At 47.3% G+C, this 6,000-nt stretch overlaps 1 pseudogene; it reads left to right on the top strand.

Annotated features, from left to right (window-relative positions):
- Positions 1-567: 567 nt before the first annotated feature.
- LOC147119080 (uncharacterized) overlaps positions 568-6,000 on the top strand; it is a 96,397-nt pseudogene continuing 90,964 nt past the window's right edge.

Here is a 6,000-nt window from a genome sequence, read left to right as displayed (position 1 = left end):
GGGAAAAGATTTCAAATATCAGTGTGACTGGAAAAGCACCGAGACACACACACCCGAGTGAGAGAGTTCCAGTGCACTGACTGTGGAAAGAGCTTTAACCGGTTACACAGCCTGAAAAAACATTGCACCATTCACAGCGGGGAGAAACCATACATGTGTTCTGTGTGTGGCCGAGGCTACAACTGATTGTCCAACCTGGAGAGACACAAGGACACCCGCACCACGGAGAAACCGTGGAAATGTGGAGACTGTGGGAAGGGAGTCAAATACCCATCAGATCTGGAAAAACATCGACGCACTCACACTGGGGTGAGGCTGTTCACCTGCTACGTGTGCGGGGAGGGATTCACTCAGTCATCCAACCTTCTCAGACATCAGTGAGTTCACACTGGGGAGAGGGCGTTCACTTGCTCCGTGTGTGGGGAGGGATTCACTGGGAGAGCCAGCCTTCGAACACACCAGCGAGTTCACACTGGGGAGAAACCGTTCACCTGCTCCGGATGTGGGAAGGGATTCACTCGTTCATCCACCCTGCTGACACACCAGCGAGTTCACACCGGAGAGAAGCCATTCCTCTGCCCCATGTGTGGAAAGGGATTTGCTCAGTCATCCCACCTGCTGACACACCAGCACATTCACACTGGGGAGAGATCTTTTGAATGCACTGACTGTAATAAGAGCTTTAAAAGCACAGAGCAACTGGTGACCCATCAGCACACTCACACCGGGGAGAAGCCAGTCACCTGCTCAGTGTGTGGGAAGGGATTTACTCGGTCTTCTACCCTGCTGACACACCAGCGAGTTCACTCTGAGGAGAGGCCATTCGCCTGCTCTGAGTGTGGAAAGGGATTCACTGTGTCATCCCACCTGCTGACTCACCAGCGAGTTCACACTGGGGAGAGGCCGTTCAACTGCTCCATGTGTGGGAAGAGATCCACTCAGTCATCCAACCTGCTGAAACACCAGCGAGTTCACAATTGCCTGCAGGGGTTGGATTCTGCTGTTTTTGCTGCTGTTAATCACATCCAGGACTGAACCATGTTCATTCTGACAGTTGGGGTTTGTTTCTGCTGATGTTACTAACCCCTATGACTGGCTGGAGCTTAATATTCTGGATGGATAGCTGATTGACTTGTTGGGGCTGCAGTGTCCCTTTAAGAACCGTTCCCCTTAATTCAGGGATTGTCATCAGAAGTTTGTTTGCAATAAAATTATGAACTTTTACTTCAAACCTAAATTGATCTTTGGTTCAAAATCTACAATTCAGTGTCTGAAAAGTTCCACTGATTAACATCTCCAATTAAAAACTGCTGATTAATCCTCGCTGACAATTCTTACTGACTTGCACATTACACACAGTGGCACCTCCATTATCCACCAGAAAGAAGGGGAATGGGAATTGGTGGAGAATCGAGAGTCCCCAAATGTTGCCCCTCCCGTCTGGTACAGCAATCCCCTCGGCACGGGAATGGAAACAAGTCCAATCGAAGCAACGGGCTGAGTTTAATCTTTCTGGGCCTGTGGGATTGGTTTATATCAGACCAGAGAAGATTGGTGTCAGTGACTGTGGGGCTGGTTTATATCAGACAGGAGGAGATTGGTGTCAGTGACTGTGGGGTTGGTTTATATCAGACAGGAGGAGATTGGTGTCAGTGACTGTGGGGTTGGTTTATATCAGACAGGAGGAGATTGGTGTCAGTGACTGTGGGGTTGGTTTATATCAGACAGGAGGAGATTGGTGTCAGTGACTGGGGTTGGTTTATATCAGGCAGGAGGAGATTGGTGTCAGTGACTGTGGGGTTGGTTTATATCAGACAGGAGGCGATTGGTGTCAGTGACTGGGGTTGGTTTATATCAGACAGGAGGAGATTGGTGTCGGTGACTGTGGGGTTGGTTTCTATCAGACAGGAGGAGATTGGTGTCAGTGGCTGTGGGGCTGGTTTATATCAGACAGGAGGAGATTGGTGTCAGTGACTGGGGTTGGTTTATATCAGACAGGAGGAGATTGGTGTCAGTGACTGGGGTTGGTTTATATCAGACAGGAGGAGGTTGGTGTCAGTGACTGTGGGGTTGGTTTATATCAGACAGGATAAACTAGTGAAAGTTGGAGAAGATATGTTATTCCTATAGTTAACGACTGTGTTAGGAAAGACTTATATATTCATTCATGGGATGTGGATGGCGCTGGATGGCCCAGCGTTTATTGTCCATCCCTAGTTGCCCTTGAGAAGGGGGTGGTGAGCCGCCACCTTGAACCGCTGCAGTCCGTGTGGTGAAGGTTAGGGAGGGAGACCTTGTTAAGACCTTGAATTGCCTGCAAAGAACATCCTTTAACTCCAGTGTAGAACAAAATAGGGAGAATAGCAGAAATCAGGAGAATGAAGCCGAGAGCTACAAATGTGCTGTTAGGGATGGAGTTCCAGGATTTTGACCCAGCGACGATGAAGGAACAGCGATAATTTCCATGTCCGGATGGTGTGTGACTTGGAGGTGATGACGTTCCCATGCGCCTGCTGCCCTGTCCTTCTAGGTGGCAGGTTTGGGAGGTGCTGCCGAAGAAGCCTTGGTGAGTTGCTGCAGCGCATCTCGTCGATCAGAGGGTTGCAACCGGGAGTCCTTGAGAAGGTTTCAAGAGGTCTGCCCTGAAATTCTCTCCCGCAAGGCTGAGAGTTACGTGGATAGCACGTTTCTAGAGGTGGTCACCCCATAGCTTAAGAGTATGGAGGCAGAGAGGGAATGGGTGACCGCCAGACAGAAGAGGAGGACCAGGCAGGTAATGCAGGAGTCCCTGGAGTGCATCTCGCTCTCCAACCAGCATTTTGTTCTGAGTACTGGTGAGGGTGATGGTTCCTCTGGGGAGTGCAGCCAGAGTCAGGTCCACGGCACCACGGGTCGCTCAGCTGCACAGTGGGGGGGAGGAAAAAGAGTGGAAGAGTAATAGTGGTAGGGGATTCAATAGTTAGGGGAGCAGACCAGAGTGTCTGCGGCCGTAGACGTGACTCCAGGATGGTATGTTACCTCCCTGGTGCCAGGGTGAAGGATGTCACTGAGCAGCTGCAGGACATGCTGAGTGGGGAGGGTGAACAGCCAGAGGTTGTTGTCCATATCGGTACCAACAACATAGGCAGAAAGAGGGATGAGGTCCTGCAGGCACAGTTTAGGGAGCTAGGAGAGAGATTAAAAAGCAGGACCTCAACAGTAGTAATCTCTGGATTACTCCTGGAGCCATGTGCTAGTGAGTTTAGGAACAGGAGGAAAGAACAGATGAATGTGTGGCTGGAGAGATGGTGCAGGAGGGAGGGCTTTAGATTCCTGAGGCATTGGGACCATTTCTGGGGAAGGTGGGACCTGTACAAGCCGGATGGGTTACACTTCAACAGAGCCAGGACCAATATTCTTGTGGGGAGGTTTGTTAGTGCTGTTGGGAAGGGTTTAAACTAGCTTGGCAGGGGGATGGGCACCAGCATATAAGAGTAGAAAAGAGGAATAAGGTGCATAAAAGAGTGAGTGTGTTGGATAGTACTAGAGAAGATAGTACTAGAGGCGGTAGTAGTACCATATTAGATAGGAGCAGACTAAGAGACTAAGAAAAATTTAATAATGGGTTTAGGATGCATGTACGTAAACGCACAAAGTGTGGTGAATAAGGTTGGTGAGCAACAAGCACAATTAGCCGTGTGGCAATATGATGCTGCAGCAATAACGGAAACGTGGCTTAAAAACGGTGAGGACTGGGCGCTTAATATTCAAGGGTACAAGGTGTTCAGAAAAGATAGGGAAGGAAAAAAGGGAGGTGGGGTGGCAGTGCTGATTGAGGAAGACATTGTAGTGTTGGAAAGGGAGGATGTTCTTGAGGGGACAAGGACAGAATCCATTTGGTTAGAGTTGAGGAGCAAAAAGGGTATGATCGCGCTATTGGGGTATTCTATAGGTCTCCAAATAGTGAGAGGGAGGTAGAGGAGCAAATCTGCAGGGAAATTGCAGAGATATGCAAGAGCTATAGATTGGTGATATTGGGGGACTTTAATTACCCAAATATCGATTGGGATAATGCTAGGTAAAGGGAAAGGAGGGGGTGGAATTTCTGAAATGTGTTCAGGAGAATTTCCTTGACCAACATGTTCTTGGCTCAACTAGGAAGGAGGCATTGCTGGATCTGGTGCTGGGAAATGAGGTGGGCCAGGTCGACCAAGTGTCTGTGGGAGAACACTTGGGTACGAGTGATCATTGTATCATAAGATTTAGATTAGCAATGGAGAGGAGCAAGGAAAAATCTAGAGTGGAACTTCTAAACTGGAATAGGGCTAACTTCAATGGGATGCGAAAGGATCTAGCCAAGGTAAAATGGAACCAAAGACTGACAGGAAAAACAATAACGGAACAATGGGTGATCTTTAAGGAGGAGATGTTCCAAGTACAGGCTAGGTACATTCCAACAAGAGGGAAGGGTAAGGGAACCAAAGCAAGGGCTCCTTGGATGACGAGGGAGATGGAGAAGATGATGAAACAAAAAAAGAGGGTGTATGAAGCATGTCAGGTGAATTCTTCAAGGGAGAACCAGACCAAATACAATAAGTTGAGAGGGGATGTGAAGGTGAAAATAAGATTGGCAAAGAGAGAATATTAGAGTAGAATGGCAGTTAACATAAAAGGGAACCCAAAAATTTTCTACCGGCATGTAAACAGTAAGCGGGTAGTAAGAGGCGGGGTGGGGCCTATTAGAGACAAAGAAGGTGATATATGCTTAGAGGCGCAGGGCAAGGCTAGAATACACAATGAGTACTTTGTATCGGTGTTTACTAAGGAGGTGGATGCTGACAAAATATCGGTAGAAGTGGAAAAGGTAGAAGGAATGAAAGGGGTGAAAATTAGTAGACAGGATGTGCTAGAAAGGCTGGGTATGCTTAGAGTGGACAAGTCGCCTGGTCCAGATGGCTTGCATCCCAGGTTGCTAAGGGAATTGGGGGAGGAGATAGCGGAAGTGCTTGCCATAATTTTCCAATCTTCCCTAGATGCAGGGGAGGTGTCTGAGGATTGGAAAGTGGCAAATGTGACACCATTGTTCAAGAAAGGGTGTAAGGACAATCCTAGTAACTACAGGCCGGTCAGTTTAACATCAGTGGTGGGTAAATTTTTAGAAACAATAACTAAGAAAAAAATTAACGGGCACTTGGAGAGGTTTAAGCTAATTAAGGAGAGCCAACACGGATTTGTAAAAGGAAGATCGTGTTTGACTAATCGAATTAAATTTTTTGATGAACTAACAGACAGGATTGATGAAGGGAATGCAATGGATGTTGTCTACATGGATTTTCGGAAGGCGTTTGACAAAGTATCACATAGAAGGTTGGTTAACAAAATTGAGGCTCTTGGAATCGGTGGGTCAGTGGCAGCTTGTATAAGGAATTGGCTTAAGGACAGAAAACAGCAAGTTGTGGTAAATGGCTGTTTTTCAGACTGGAGGATGGTAGACAGTGGTGTTCCCCAAGGGTCAGTGCTGGGGCCACTGCTTTTTTTGATATATATAAATGACCTGGATATTGGAATACAGCGTAGAATTTCTAAATTTGCCGATAACACCAAAGTTGGGTATACGGCAAACAGTGATGATGATACCAATCGACTGCAACGGGACATAGAAAGGCTAGTAGAATGCGCAGACAAGTGGCAGATGGAATTTAATACAGAGCAGTGTGAGGTGATGCATTTTAGCAGAAGGAACAGGGAGAGGCAATATACACTTAATGGCACAGTTTTAAAGAGTGTGCAGGGACAGAGGGACCTGGGAGTTAATGTGCATAGGTCCCTAAAGGTGGCAGGACATATTGAGAGAGTGGTTAATAAAGCATATGGGATCTTGGGCTTCATAAATAGAGATATTGAGTACAAAAGTAGAGAAGTTATGCTGAACCTTTATAAAGTGCTGGTTAGGCCACAACTGGAGTTTTGCGTCCAGTTCTGGTCACCACACTTTAGGAAGGATGTGAAGGCCCTTGAGAA

This window comes from Somniosus microcephalus, chromosome 4 (assembly GCF_052327205.1).
Source record: "Somniosus microcephalus isolate GS21.2 chromosome 4, FLI_Smic_1.0, whole genome shotgun sequence".
In the NCBI taxonomy this organism is placed as follows: Eukaryota; Metazoa; Chordata; class Chondrichthyes; order Squaliformes; family Somniosidae; genus Somniosus; species Somniosus microcephalus.
Note: the sequence above shows the minus strand (reverse complement) of the source record. Positions and strands in the feature narration are given on the sequence as shown.